Here is a 16,274-nt window from a genome sequence, read left to right as displayed (position 1 = left end):
GTTCAATGAATTCTCTGACCTTATGATAATTTAGGTGTCACAGGGCACCAATAAATGCCAAAAACTGTCTGCCAGTCTGTAACTAGCTGCATAACCACCGCCGAGCGCTGCGGTGCTCAGCCAGCCTGCGAGGCCAATTAACGAGGCTGGAGCAGCAGCATCCCTGCGGCCCCGCGTCCGTCCGCGCCCTCTCCCGGCTCCCGGCCGGAGACCGCCGCTGACCGCCCTGCCGTCATCATTCCGCCCTGCCCTCATCATTACGGCCTGCCAGCATCATCCCGGCCTGCCGTCATCATCCCGCCCTGCCGTCATCATCCCGGCCTGCCGTCATCATCCCGCCCTGCCAGCATCATGCCGCCCTCCTGGCCCAGCTCCGGACACTGCGCGGATGATGAAATCATCAACCAAAAGGTTCATTCTTCTCGTGCAGGACGCGCCATTTCCTAGCTGGGGTGAGGAGGGGAGAGGGCAGGCCTTGGCTCTCTGCTGAAAAGCATTTGTCTCGAACAGGGAAAAGGTTTAAGAACCCAAAAAACCAGGAGCGCTTAAATACCTAAATATTTTTCAGCCGAGTCAGTCGAGTCTGACAGGCTTAGATAGTCCTAATTAACTGCTGAGCATGGGCAAAATTTCCTTGCAGAGGTGATATACTGACATGACCAAAGATTGTGCAGAAACTATCCGAGTGAAGGTGTGCTTTTTAGCTAGACAGCTTCAACTGGAATTTGGTGTCTGCATATCTCCAAGCATCCAGAGGTGCATATTTCTTAGTGTTGTCACTTTAAACAATTACACTTTATTTTATTATCTTTATACACTTTATTTATTAGTGAGGAGGAAAGGTTGTACACTGAAGTTATTCTACATATAGGAAATGCAATACATAAAAGCAAGAGGCAGCCCTGAAATTTTTCTCTGAAGAATAAAAATGCACCTTGGTGTAGCTAAGTTACTGCTGTAACTAATCTCTCCCTGAGTCAGCAAGGAACTGAGGGATGTGCTTAACCTTATTTGCAAACTTTAGGAAGTTTGTGAGACAGATAAAGCCTTGTTGCTATGTGGCATAGCTGCACATTACTGCATGCATTAAAAAATGCTGTTACAGCGCACCTATATTGCCACACATGGTAATTAGTCAAATTGCAAGACAATTATCATTCCAATGCTGAGATTGCTGACTTGCACTTGCTTCACAAATGGTGGAAACACCTTCCTCATTCAGAACTAGCAGCCTAATTCTGTGTTATGTTGTAGCTCCATTGCCCTCCAGCAACACAAAAGGCCTGAAGAGGCTAGAAATAGCCTCTGGAGAGCAATCTCTGACATAAGATGTTCATCCCAGCCCATCTGTTGGCATACCACAGCTCCTCAACTCTAGCTCACTCCAACTGTCTCACAAACCTCTGCCTGGGGCCCTTGTTGGAAAGGGGCCATGTGTTTGACACGTACAAGCAGAGAGCACTGCCTAGCAGTAGCTCAAAAGCAGCTTATGGTCCTAGGGGCTAAATTAAACTCAGTTCAAGAGACAATAATAATTCATGAAGCGCCCCTTCCCTCACTCCTATCTGCCAAACAGCATCTCCTCCTCCCCTTCTGTTCACTGCCTGTCTCCCAGGAGATCCTTGCTAGCCCCTTCTCCTGCAGAGAGGTGGAGTTGGAGTAGGGGTATGGTGTAGAACTAGGCAAGGAGCCGGTGATGGTGGATTTTGGAAATAGCTGTAAGCAGGAGAGGGAAGGGAAAAGCAGGCTGTGTCTCCTTCATCTCAGTGAACATGCCCATGCACAGAGTGGCAGGAAGCCCATGATGAGCCAGTCCTTGTTTCTGGAGACAGCACAGTAAAATGAAACGTCTCTGCCTTCATTCCAATGTGCCAGCTCACAATGAATGGGCAGAGGGTTTTGGGACTCCTCGTGTTCTAGAGCCACTAACCACTCCCTGCCTTTTGCTCAGGACAGAAATTCCCTCCTGTCTGGTCTTTAAGGCTGTCTGTGGCTCTGTCCTCCAGTGGGAATGGAGCTGTTGGTTCTCTCCCACCACGGGGCCATAATGGCCCTGGGCTTTCCAGCGCTGTCACAGAACTGCAGAGCAGAAGGATGCTCCACTGCCCACCTGCCAAGCATCAATAGTTCAGACACTGGGTGCCCACTTCTTCTCCTCCTTCATTTGGGTGTTGCTCTCAGCATAAATCCTACTTCTGTTATCACAACATTTTCAAAACAAAAATTATATAAGCATGAGAAATAGCCACTGCCCTTGATTTTAGATTGCTTTTCAATTGTTGTAAAGATAGGACTTGATAAACTAACAAGACAAAATAGCTTCTCCTAAGTCATATCTCTTTTTTAAATAGCTTTAGAGGTTGAAACCACCCAAGAAGAACACGAGGGTTTTAAATGATCTTTCTTGATCAGAGGAAGATGGACACAAGGGGATTCTGCAGTGCAAGAGTTATTTGACAATGCAAGCCTGACATAATAAATTATTCTGCTAATTTCTTTAAGTATGTAAAGCATATGTAAACCAGCCTGAATGTCAGTATATTCAGACTTCTCAGAGTTTTTAATTTCCTTTGCATTGCAGAAGAAAAATACATTTTTCAAAATGAAAAATTATTGACACTTCTGTTTTCACCAGCTGAAATTAATGGAAGGTTTGTCACTGTCTTAAATGAAGTGAGAATCACATCACTGCAGTCCTGCTTAGTGTCATAAAGTTGTCAAGCTGCCAGTTTCCTGTTGGCATGTTAATGGCTATTTTTTATGATATTTAAAGCAGATAAATTATTTGTATAGTGATTTATTCTATTTTGCAATTAATTGCAGTCATTGAAATATGTTTTATCTTACACTGGGGTTTTATATTATATGGTAAGGCCGTTATATTTCCATTTTTTTGTGGCATTTGAGAGCTTTATATTTGCCCAGAAGATGTAAGTAAGGCAGCTAATGACTGGATGCAAATTCAGTGTTCTGCTTTCAGACAGTTTATGACATTCAGTCAGTGTCTTTGCTGAGTAGAGGTTTATGTTTTAAGGCTTTTTTTTTTTTCTTAATCTTCTGACATATTTTTTGCTAGGATTTCAGATAAATCCAGTATTTTTACACTCCAATATTTTGTTCTTATTTGCTGTGTTTTTTTTTTTTTTCATTTTCAAGGAACAACAAGAATGAATTGTGTATATAAAACAATGATACATCATAAAACACATCACATTTGCTTGAAGATACTGCTAACATGAAAATATTAGTAGTTATAAACCCATCTCCAAGAGAAATTACTATATTTCTCTGCATTCAACCAGCTGTTCATTAAATGGAAAGATAATTTTTCTAAATCGTCTAAATTTTAAGGTCATGTTAGTGTAATGGCTCAGTCTTTGAAGGAGCATTCTTCCAGTTGTTAGACTAGCTCTCAAAATAAAGTCTTTTCTACTGTTTATGTACATGCAGATGAAATTGTATTCACAGAGAGAGCTAAACCAAGGTTTACATTCTTTTTCCGCTGAAGGTCTACTCTCCCACCATTTAGATGGTTCTGCTTTTGAGGTGTAGAAGCACATGTGAATCTCAGCAATTGAAAAAAGTAGCCAAAACTGCAGATTTTTGGTATTTCCGTCCGTCATATTTTACAGTGCTCATTGGGCTCCTGAATTTAACAGAAGCTTGGCCATTCATACTGTGAATGCCTAAACTTAGGAAAGCCTGAAAGGATGAAAAATAAGATGTGCTACCCCTTGAATAGCTGTTTATAATGTATGGAGGAGAAGGTATATAATGTTTGGAGAATGTTCATATTGTATGGGGAGCTTAACTAGAGTCCCCAGGGGATGAAGTGACTGACCTTAGAATTATGTCAATACCACTGACATTGCAATCCTGTTCGAAGGCTCCACTGGGCAAAGAGCTGGGCCTCTACTTAATGAAAGTCAGCCCACCTGGTACAACTGAAAGCACTTATGCTGATGCAGGTTACACAAATGCAAAAACACTCCTTGTTCTGTCTGTCAATATGTATCTATAATCAGTCTAGTGTCTGGGCTGCATTTCCTTAAACAATGTGGGAGTTTTTGTGGTATTTTTATTAAAAATATTATTGAATGACAATTTATTCCCAAAAGTAAGATTAGAATTTATTCAGGAATGCTCTTCTATTTAGTAATTTTTAAATGAACACATAAATTATAGATAAGCTTGTTAACAACTCTGAAATAAAATTAATTTGTTGATGTAAATTGTTACTCAGCAAGAATTTCAGGTCTGCAAAACAGCTGCGGTTTTAGTTGTTGACAGTCACAGTGCCTTAAATAAGTCATTTCCACAAGTTCCATGAAACAGCTTATAGATGTTTTTATTTAATGCTAATATTTTATATTATTCTGATGGTAACATTTGCTCTTCTTTAATAAAACAACTTCTAGACACCAGACTCCTGGGAAAATTGGAAAGAGAAACAGAAAAAGAAATTGCTTTAAAGCACCCACTCATCAGCCCTGTATCATGGGGTTAAAATTCAGAGATGATACTAAACTTTGCTAAAAAATAAAGCGAGTTTAGCTATGTGACAGCAACTGATGTTTGAACATTGTAGCAAATGGGTGATCTCTGAGTTATAGAAATTAAAGGTCAGTCATTGAAATAAGAGATATTTTATTTGACTCATATGATTAGCGGCCATTACTACTATTTCAACTGACTGGTAAATGTTTATTTACTTTTGCATTACATCCCTGGAGCAGCACAAAACAATCTCAACACACTGATGTGTCTAGTAGCAGAAAACACTCACACTGAAATCAGAGCTGTCATTGCAGCAAGGGCAGAGCACCTCTGGTGGGGTTACCTGGGTGCCACTTAGACAGATGCTCTGCATATGCTCTTTAGGGCCTAATAACTACCTCTGCAAGTACTTTATAAGGCATTTCTAAGGCAGATCTGTCCCATTTATCCCAAACTCCCAGTGCCACAATGTGCTGCTGCCACTGCCCAAGCTAGTTTCCTCAGTTCTAGTACAAAGGGAATACAGCTGACCCTGCCTCTGACAAGTAACAGTTGTGTTAATTACCCAATACAGCCTCACTCCGACGAGTCACAGCTATATCCAATAAAGATAAGTGTGATAAAGGGAGTGGGTTGGCTGGTGAGGAGGCTCTTGGAGGAGAAGGAACCTTGAGGAAGAAGGAATAAGAGGGTGGTGAAGAAAAAGGATTGTGGGGAGAGCATCACTGCTGTGAGGTCAGTCTGGGTGTGCAGTCACAGTCTAGCTGGGTAAAAGCCTGCAGTCAGAGTTTAGGAGGAAATAAGCAGCAGTTAGAGGCTGCAAGGGAAACCTCCAGTAGGAGCTTGCTGCAGCTAAAGTCAGTGAATAGTTAGAGTCAGGATGGCTGAACTGTAAAGAGCAATAAACCAGGACCCTTTTCATGCTGTGATAAACAAGCAGTCTGTGTCTTGGCTTGTTTCTACCCTCTAACAAGAGGGCTTTTGCAACAATGTCTTTGCTGACATGACCCTTGGCTCCATGAACATGCCCATGGAAACAGACCCACCAACCCTCCCTTTTTAAAATGCTTGTGCAAGATTTGCAAAATTTGTGCAGTGGAGACCACTGATGAAAGGCTTTCTGTCAATGGAAAGAGCAAGCCATAGAAGCATGGATTCAAGTACAGGAACTGCAGCCTTACCTGTTCTCTGGGGAGTGCAGTGAGTTCCCTGCTGCCCATACTATCTTGTTTAGTGGCTTACCCACTTACTGGCAATGTGATTGTGAAGACAGCTTAATAGTCTGAAATGAGACTGCATAGAGGGTGGAATTTTCCTGATACACACAGCTGAACTTTAGGAATTGAATGGGATCCAAGGTCACATGAGACAGATCTAGTCATATGTCCTGTGGATGACCTGGTGTGAACTCAACTGCTGGTCTTGGTTGGTAGGACTCTCTATGAGGATGGAAGGGCAAGGCACAGAAATAACTTGTTCTTTTAAAAAATGATTATTTATAATTAATTGTTTTTATTTTTTTACCAGTAGAATGTAAGGTGAAATAAACAATTCATAAAGCTCGTCTTCCCTTATCTCTTCAATTCTTTCTTGGGCTCACTGGTGTTATAATTTATGCTTGTTTCTCCATTTACTGCAATTGCCCTTTATCAGAATTCAGGCTGATTCTGATAGCTGGGAGTAATGTGAAGAGAATGTTTTTAAAGTAGATTATTACAGGGAAAAGAAAGGGCTTCTATGACCATGATGGTTTTTGCAAAGGGATCTAATTTTTCTTTCAAAGAACACTCTAATTGCTTAATCCTCTCACCTCTATGAATATTTATAAATACGAAAACCCAAGTTACTGTTCCTGTCACCCCAAACATATTGGTAAGGCAATATGAAATAAAGGAAACAGTTTTGACTTGAGAATTTTTCCTCTTGGTAGAGAAGCAGATATGAAAATAACTTAAATAATAAGCCGAATAAGCTCAGCTTAATATGCTTCAATGTCAGGGTCATATCTGCAACTGGTGTGAAGAGGGATAGTATTTGAGGGTGACAGATGAACTGTCTGTTTTCTTCTGGTCTTAAAGTTCTGTGAAATCAAGTCTCTTGATGCTGGAAAAGTGCAGCCTTTTTTCTGAATCAGCCAGAGGGATACAGAATGGCACGTCAGACCAAGTCCTTTCAGGGCACCTTGAAGGGCTTGGAGGGAGCTGTGGTAATGCCGTGGTGGCTCAGTTAGTGGGAATTCTGCTAATATGATAATTGCAGAGTTCAAAGTGGCCTCTGAAGGCAGCATAATGAGAAGCAGCCCTGAGTATTTTGTGAAAACTTCCTTTTCCAGCTGCTGCTGGCAGGAATCCTATGGGTTGGGAACTGGTCTGGCTATGAAGGCTCAAGATGAGCAGCTGCCTTTTAGAGTGTTTGCATTTACTTGCATCTGAATTTGTTGCTCTGAAAAACATAGATATGCACCCAAAGCTCAGCCTCCTAGCCCAGGATGAGGAGAGAAGTCAGCATGGTGCAGGTGGATGTGGTCAGCCACATGCTGTGTGGCTTCTGCGCCAGGCTCTGCACTAAGAGCAAGGACCTCTGGACAGAAGCAGTGCTGGCCACCTCCTGGCAGGGAACCAATTTGCAGACATTGTCCCCAAGCAACAGGAGATGAGCTAAGCCAGATGAAATTTGGCCAGTTCAGGTGATAAAGCACTTTGCTGCTGCAGAGCTCATTATGAAGTTCACAGCCCTTTCTGGACCTAGGAGATAAACAAGGGAGTTCATTAAATGCATTGGCTTATTGACAGTGACTGACTTACGTTCAAGATTTAGTCTACCTCATTTGCTGGTCATCACAGGTAATTGTAGATGATTAAGGATATGAGGGCAATCAAGTTTCTAGATATTGGGTAAGCACCACAGTCCTTGTGTCTTGTCCTAATTATTTAAATTTGTAAGTTCTGATTTATGGTGACATACGATGTTTTAATTGGCTTGTTAAAGACACAGGAAAGCATTTTTATTTCCAAGAAAAATTCCAACACAGTAAATTTCAAATCTTAGTTCACTTCTAGTAGCAGAAATCTCCCTGGAGTTTGAGGTACAAATCCAAGAGTCAGTAAATAGCTAGTTGTTGGAGCAACTAACCCAAAACCCCAAAAAGAGGAAAAAAAATTCTCAGCGCAGGGAATGGGTGATTTAAACATTTACATAACCTGAGCAGTATGAAAAAAATGATGATCGTGTTAAAGCTATGAAAATGGAGAACAACATGAAAGTGAAGAGAAATAGTTAAAAGGATTGGGGAAAATAATTAATTGCTTAAAAGGCAGCATGTTAAAACAACAGAATAGAGAAGGCTATTAGAAGTAAAATACTCATCCATTTAAATGTGAAAATCCTGTCCAAACGAGGAAAATAAAAGACAAGTTAAATTCATCCTGTTGAACATAGAACTCTAATGAGGCAAGCCAAAAAAAGATTTTGAAGAGCAACTTCCTACAGGCATAAAAGTGACTAATAAGAAGTTTCTCAGAAACAGGAAGCCTTTGGGAAAGTCAATGGGCTGAGAGATGATTAAGGTGCAAATAGGATACTCCAGGAAGCAGCATTGTGGTGAGAAAGCTAAATGAATTATCTGCATCAATGTTCTCTTCAGAAGAGGTCATGAAGGTTTCCACACCTGAGCCATTCTTTACAGGTTCAATCCTGAAGAGCACTCAGAAATCGAACTGTCAACAGAGGAGATTTTCAGCACAATTCAATAAAATGAGCAGCAGCAAATCTCAAGGACCAGATAGCATTAAACCAAGCATTCTAAAGAAGCTAAAATATGAGACTGTTAAACCACTAATTTCTGAAATCACTCTTGAAAGCAGAGAAATAGAAAGTTGCAAATGTGATGCTATTAAAAAAAAAAAAAAGTTTAAGGAGCAGAACAGAAAAACTACTGACCAGTAAAATTGATTTCTGTACCATACAAATTGGTAGAGATCATAGAAAGTAGAATGGTAAACACATCATTTTGTAGAGAGCAAACATGCCTCACAAATCCATTATCATCCTTTGGAGAAGTTAATGAGAATCAGACTAAGGGCATGCTACTGATGTACAGTGGACCTGTTTTTTCACAGAGTGATTCACATCACCAAAGGTCCTTAAAGGAATTAAAGAGTCATGGGATAAAAAGGAGGTCCCCTCACGTGGTTTCATACATGACTTAAAGAAAAGTAACAAAGATTAAGGATGAACTGCCATGCTTACAAAGTGGAGAAATGGGGCCTGATTGAATCCCACAGGGCCCCTGCTGGGGGCTATGCTGTTCTGAATTCGATTTGATAAAGGAATGGGGATGAAGCCAGACTTTGCTCCAGCTTTCTAGCTTTCAACTGTTTTCTTTGATCAGGAATACAGTTTAATTTGAGTATAGACTGAAGAGGTTGGTGCACAGGCCTTTATGACCAGGAGACAATTGCTTGGCTTGTGTTGTTGAGATATTGTGGCTTGAAGAGAAAGGAAGAAACCCTTTCTTTCTTAGGTTAGAAACTGCAATAATGGCAGGCATCAGGGAATATGTTGTGTATGCCTTGGACTTGACAGAGCTGGCAAATATTCCTCTTGTGTATGTCAAGCAAATTAAATGCTAATATTGACCCACCACTAGCAAAGATACTTGTTGACTGAGGATGGGAGAAAAGAAATTATTTGCCAATCTATAGACCAAGATGTCAGAAATACGATACTACAACAAGAAACAACTTATTATCATTGAAACATAAGATTTTCATATATTGTTACACTTAAGGATCTTTATTACTCTCTTGTATGAATTGAAGCTCTCTGTTAAATTTTGCTATCTGGAAAATCCAGGTAATTTTTTACTGCAAGCATATGAAGATAATTGAGTGTCAAAAGCTAAGTGATCACAAGGAAAAAATATTTTCTCTGCTTTAATTAGTGAGCCTTTTCAGACACTTTGAATCCTTAACCCATGAAAACCTCAGGGCAAAAACTGCCTTTGTATTGGAAGGTACACATCTATGTTCTTTTTTTTTTGTTATTGAATAACCGCAACATTTCTCCTTTAGAGATGTTATGGTTCCATTAAATGAGATGCTTTTTTTCAAAACTTATCTTTCAAATAAACTGCACTATTACTGTTGCATACAATGATCGTAACTCTGAACTACGAATCTATTCCCAAAGTGCATTGATGATACTTAGGGTTATATTTCTAAGACTTTTGCTAGCATAACAGCTGTTTGGGGCATGGCAGTTAGTGTGGTTGTGTAATTTTTACTTCCAAGTAACATAACAACCTAACAGCAAGTCTCTTGTGTAAGAAATACCTATATCTCACTTTCAGTGGAGCCATGAGTAAAGAACAGGTAAATAAACCTTAATATGGTTTGTTATAGCTTGCATACATATGCACTCCCTTATCTTCATATGTACTGAGCATCTTGGGCAGCAGGGCAGGCTGTAGGGTTTTTGGCAGGTACTGCACATGTGCATTGTGTAATCTACTGGGGAAAATTCCTGTATGGGATAATAAGAATAATAATAGTTTAAAGACATGAAATTGGTTAAACTCCCAAGAAACCACGGCACAACACTGTCAAAATAGCTGTAAAATTCTACTTTCCCACTTTTACCCTGACAGTGAAATTAGTGGAATTGAGGAACTTAATTAGGTTGTCTGCTTGTGCTGTTTGGCACTGCCTCGTGTTTTGTGGAATAACAGGCCCTGCCATCAAATTGCTCCGAGCTCTGGTTAGAACAAATCAGTTCACATCAATTCACACGAACAGTACAATGACAGGTTACACCATTGAAATGTGGAGTTAATGTGCAAAGCAATGCCAATCTGATCTGACAGTGGTATATAGTGATGGTGAGCAGCTGTCAACAAGGACACGAGTGCATGGAGACAGAAATCCCAGAACATCCAACAGATTCTTATTTTGCTTATCCTCTTTTTGAACTGATTCAGTGAAATTGCTTGCATTTGCAAGGATACCAGGAAAAATTTAGGTCAAGTAGCACAATATTGTCCCTGAAGTACTTCCATTGAAATGGGTAGAATGATGCCCACTTCTTTCTTTTGGAGCTAAATCCAGCCCATTTTTATTTCTGAAGCATTTTGCATAAAATGAATTAATCAGTTGACAGGTTTAGAGTAGGAAGAGATTAAAAAAACCCAAAGTAAAGCTGTTTCATGATGTTCCCAAATTTGCTTTAGGCTGAAAGAAACTTCTGTGAAGTCTCTTTCTATCTTTTGCCCTTTTTGTATAGTCTTCTATAGATACCTCTTACCAATTACTGTTAATAACGTGATGCTGGAAGAGCTGAATTTTGGGTTGAGCGGTTAACTCCCTTCTTATGTGTGGGGTGAAAGGCCAACACCTTCCCCTCACAAACAATTTCTGCATCAAGATGAGGATACTAAACTCATGTACCTATAATTCTGCTTGTCTTTCTGAGAGATTAGGGAGCTACAAAATTACAAAAGCAAACATCTGCCTGAACTGATATCATGTGGCTGAAATTTTCACCATTTTTTTCCTCTTACTATATTTGTTAATTTCTGCCCCAGCAAGACTACAAATGAAACTCAGCTGACCAGTGGAAAGTGAGAATAAGCACTGAATTTGTATCTAGGGAACAGAACATTTTCTCTTCTTGGACAATGCTCTTACCATTTGTGGGATGATGTGAACAGATAATAAGTACAAATCTTTGTTAATGTAACCATAAAGTTTTACAGCTAAAATTGAAAAGGTCAAGCAGTGCAAAAATCAAGGTTTCTCTAGCAATCTTTAACTTGGCTTCATTCCACAGTATTTTCTATTTTACGTTGTTAAATGTGTCATGTAATCTATTCCTCTTTGACGCTAAATGTGTATGATAAGTATACAGGGCATGAATTGTGGTAGAAGTAACTGTTGCCATGGGAACTTTAACTTTTGCATATGCCAAGTCTGAATCTGTAATAGTGAAATCATAAGACTGGGACGATTTGGGGTGTGGCACATCCCTCTGACCTACCCCTTTGAAGCAATCCCTTCTTATGTACCTCCTTACCAGCTCCATGCTCCTACATCTGATCCGCAGCAGGTCCCTACTCTGGGGCAGGGAAACACTGGACTTTTCTTCTGCCTCTTTTTCAGACAGTCCATTGAATTTCTTCCTGATACTGTCCACTTACAGGTGAGCCTCTTGAGGCTTGCACTCAGGATCAGACCTGACCTCTGTTGCCTTGTTCAACGGGCTCTTCAGCATGTGTTTAGCAATGTGTATCAGTTCTTTGGCAATTCCAGATGCATTTTCCCTTAGCCTCTCACAGCTACAGAGTTATGAATGTATTTTATGTTGTGAAGAGCAAGGCTATTTATTCCATGGCAATTTTTACTGGAGCCAGCCAGAACCTAGAACCCTACTGCAGGAGCTTGAGCAAAGTTATTTGTCCCTTAAGCATTTTATACCATCAGTTTCCTAGAGAAATACACTACACAGAAACACTCTTCCTTTAGGCCCTTTCCCTAACCTAGTCCTAAAATGGGAATTGATATCTTGCTGAAATTCTGATCCAGTGGTTTTTTACTCTCAGATAGACCTCAAACCCTGAAATATCAAAAGCATGAAATAGATCTGCAGAGTGAAATGTGTTTGTAGATAACAAAACCATTTCTTTAGTCAGTCTCCAATGACACTTGTCATCTTGTGGGTTCTTTTTTCCTTCCTGTGGCCCAGAATGTCTGGCTGAAATATAGCTCCTGAGCTATCTCAGTTTGTAGTGGGGAGAAGCCCAAACTCTGTGTCCATTGCACCATTCTGTGGGCCTTTCCTGGGGAAGATCCAAACAGAAGTGATATAGGAATACATTTTCCAGGGGAAATGCCAAGCCACTCTAAAGGCATTTTTATACAGGCTGGTGAGGTAACCCGGATAGCTCCACAACCTCTGTGTGGTTAAACCATTTTGTTCTCACCACTTTTCTGTGCAGTGATTTTTCATAGCTTTAAATGCCAGAGAAAGAGGTGTGGTGGGGGGAGGTGTGGAGAGAGAGGAAAAAAAGGAAGGAAGGTTGGTCTGTCTCTCTTCCACAATACACACAATTATCAAAGGAAAATGACAATCAACAGAAATTGGGAAGTAGCTTCCCAACAACGTTGTGTGCCATCACTTGGTGAACAAAGAGTTTATTCTTTCCCTCTTGGTATGATCACCCATGCCAAATATTCTGGCATGTTCTTGAGCCTGCTATCCAAATAATATTCACTTACTAACAGGAACATTTGTTTGTGAGTAATGCTCTAAGTTATACTGCTGGGGTTTGCAGGGCATGAGAATTTTTAGTGCTGTAAAGAGCATAAAAGGCCACCTCCTCTCTCTGCAGGCAAGTAGAGACTCTGCATTCTCTTCATGTAGGCTCTTCTTTGTCTTAGTCTGGAGATTGTCTTAGATCCAAGTCAACCAAACAAAAGCCGATTATCTCACCTTTAAATAGAGGGATTACAGAGGAGTTGAAACTGGGTAACCGATCTTGCACTTGAGCCGCTGAGGGGTATAACCCTTCAGATGAAACAGATTTGAAGGAAGAAGGGGAAAAAATTTCCAAGTTGAAGATTAATGCAGAGCCATAGCTCCAAGTGTCATGCCTGACATTTGACTGATCATTCACAGTTATTTGTATCTGTATAAAAAGGGAGCACAAATAAATAGCAATTTTAATTCGTTCTGCAGCAGCAACCCTCCCTTTCTTCTAAAAAGTTCACCATAATAGAAACTTCCTTGAGAAGCATTAAAAAGAAGAAAAATGCTGATGTCAGCCCTGACATCTTTATCTTTTCTCTTCCCACAGCCCCACAACAAATGTTTTGGCTTGTTTTGTTAGCAACATGTATTTCCTCTTTCTCATTGTGGATGCCTTAAAACTAAATGGGATGCAATTAAATTCTTGAAAATACCCTCACTAGAACCGCTCTCTTCTAGGAGCACTGTAGGACAGGTCCCAAAATAGTACAAAGAAATTCTCAGTGGAATTCAGATATTACATCTGTACAAAGGTAATTTTAAGCAGCCCTTTAATTTTCCCAGTCCTTGTTTACTTAGGCTAGTATCCTGAAAACTATTTTTCATCTTCACTGTTAAGACACTGTTAAGACAAAAATGCTGATGGTAGCCTGGGCTTCTTGAAGGAGATTTGGTGGTTCCTGGGTTTCCCTGAGCCACAGGAACACATAGCTTTTCCTTTTGTCTGACCACAGTCTGTATTGGGGGAGTTTTGGAGTTATCTCAGCATTAGTGTGCTCACAAAGGGTTTTCTTGTGCTGGTACAAGCTCCCATGTTGCTTTGGGCTAGGAGAGAGATGGAAGCCAGGTTTTGCCTTCAAAGTAGACTAAAACCGAAAGCAGTTTTCTGGCATGACCACACTGGCACTGTTTTGACTCTGAATGGATGTATCTTTGAAGATCATATGGATCAAGAGTCCTGGAAGTAAGATAAACTGGATTCCGTGGGAGCATTTTTCTGTTCTGTCTAACCTACAAAATTTAATACTTGGAGCTGCAACTACTGAAGACATGTTTTTCCCCAGGTCAACATATATGGAAATGGACCTGACTCTGCTTTAAGCTGGTACAATTTCAAGGACATGATTCTGATTTATACTCTGGTAACTGAGAGGAAAATCAGTTCTATTATATACATAGGAGTGCTCGTATTTTAAAAGGGCTAGAGCTTTAAGCTGTCATTTCAGCCAAGACAAATAGATTTTCTTGTCACCCATTCTCAGAGTCCATGACAGCTCAGAGCTCTTCTGGATGGATTTTTGAGTTGGAGGAGGATAGCAACAAGCTACAGAAACATCACAGTGTGTCTTTCTAGTATTTTACCTTTTTCTCTAGTCTTCTTTATATCATCATAAACTAGATAAAACAGCACTGCACAGCATGAGAGTAGCATTTTGATGTCATTCAGGCTACCAAGGAAGTGGAAGACACAGCTTAGTTCAAAGTGCCAGACATGCACTGGCAAGATTAATTTACAGCAAAGTCAGAAATCTGAGTAGGTTTGAATTATGCTCCTCCATATTACAAAAAAAATAAAAGAAAAATATTACAGTATGGAAACTGAGGTGGCATATTGCACAGGGGAAAGAAAAAACCCATTTGCATTCCATTTTAGAGGTAGCATCAAACTCTATTAGTAATACAAGTGAGTGCGAACATCTAACACTGGTGTTAGACGAGAAAGGTATTTGTCTTCCCAAGTCAGGCCAAATTCTACTTTTTTTTAATTGTTGTGGAGAAATACAGATTCACACCTGAACCAATAAATGCAGGATGAACTCCTTTTCAGCATACAAGAGGAGAAGAGAGATAGAACACTCTGAAAAGCAGGAGGAAAGTGCAAAGTAGTTTGGACCACCAAAACAAATTTCCCCCTCCAGTATGAAGGAGTGGGGAACAGTAATCAAAACTGATTGTTCCAGTTAAAATTCTACATCATGATGTTACTGAAAAAGTAGCATGATGAGCTCAGCTTTTCTAAAATGTCACAAAAAATATAGGCAGGAGCCTGTTATGATTAAAGACTTCTTTGGCACCTCATACATTTTCTTGATTCATTGTACATCATTAAAATTTCTTTTTCATTACGGTGTTTTGTTCACTTCATGGAAAAGCCATTAAATTCAAATTACATCTTTAAGGAAGTTTACTTCATTTGGGCCTTACCATGGAAAGGTATTGTATGTATTTGTATTTCTACCGTGGATGAACAGATCAGATCTTAATAGCAGGTTAGACAGGTGTGATAGTCAAGATGTATCAATAGCACTACTCTCTTGTTTTAGCAGTCCACTCCTACCTTTTCTGGGTAGAAACTCCAAATATTTATGTAAATATGTAAATCAGGGTGATAAAAAATGATGGAAAAGCTTTTTTTACTCCAGCTCCTGAGCCATAATTTTATGTTTTATTGCTGATTACAGTGACATTAAATAGTCAGTAAAACAAGTATATCTGCATCACACAGTGCATAAACAGCACTTTGGATGACTGTCTAAGTTATTTGAAATTTTTCAGTGGCATGATATTTAGAATTGTACCCTTTCTTAGAAATCTTTCCTTTTTTGAATTCTCAATAGCAGTGATTTTTATAAGAAGCTAGAGCTGTGTAATCAAAGTCGTTGCACTGAAGTAGAAAGTCTTTATTTGCCATTAATTAAAAAATAAATTGTGTCACTAAGTCTCCCCCTTCACTGAAAGATAAGCATTTTGTAAAGTTAGATAAAGTGCAAAGGTGCATATTCAGTTGGAGGCTTGTGCAGTTCTTGAAAGTCTTCTAAATATGACGACAACTTCTCTGATCATCTTCTGACTTATGCTGCTCCTGTGAATCCTCCTTCTCTCCCTTCCACTCCTACCTTAGGGTTTGCCTTATGCAATCAGGACAGCAAATCTGCCCAGCTCGAAAATGAAAACAGGTTTGGACTTTGGTTTTATGTTTTTTGACAATAGAGTTTCTAGCTGGAGCTTGTTCAAACCCTTGCTGGGTTGTCAGAAACCAGCGACAGAAATGGCTTCTAATTCATGGCTGTGCTTTGTTACCTTTCAAAACATTTGTATTTTTAAGCTTTAGTGTTGCTGGCTACGTTAGTGTTTACTACATGGAGATGCCATTAGGCAAGGTCTTGATGTTTTTCAACGTGGACAGGAGGAGTCTAGCATCTTGGAAGACATCCACAGCATCTTTCAGGATCATGGCCAAACCCTAGAAACAGTTT

This window comes from Sylvia atricapilla, chromosome 3 (genome assembly GCF_009819655.1).
Source record: "Sylvia atricapilla isolate bSylAtr1 chromosome 3, bSylAtr1.pri, whole genome shotgun sequence".
In the NCBI taxonomy this organism is placed as follows: Eukaryota; Metazoa; Chordata; class Aves; order Passeriformes; family Sylviidae; genus Sylvia; species Sylvia atricapilla.
Note: the sequence above shows the minus strand (reverse complement) of the source record.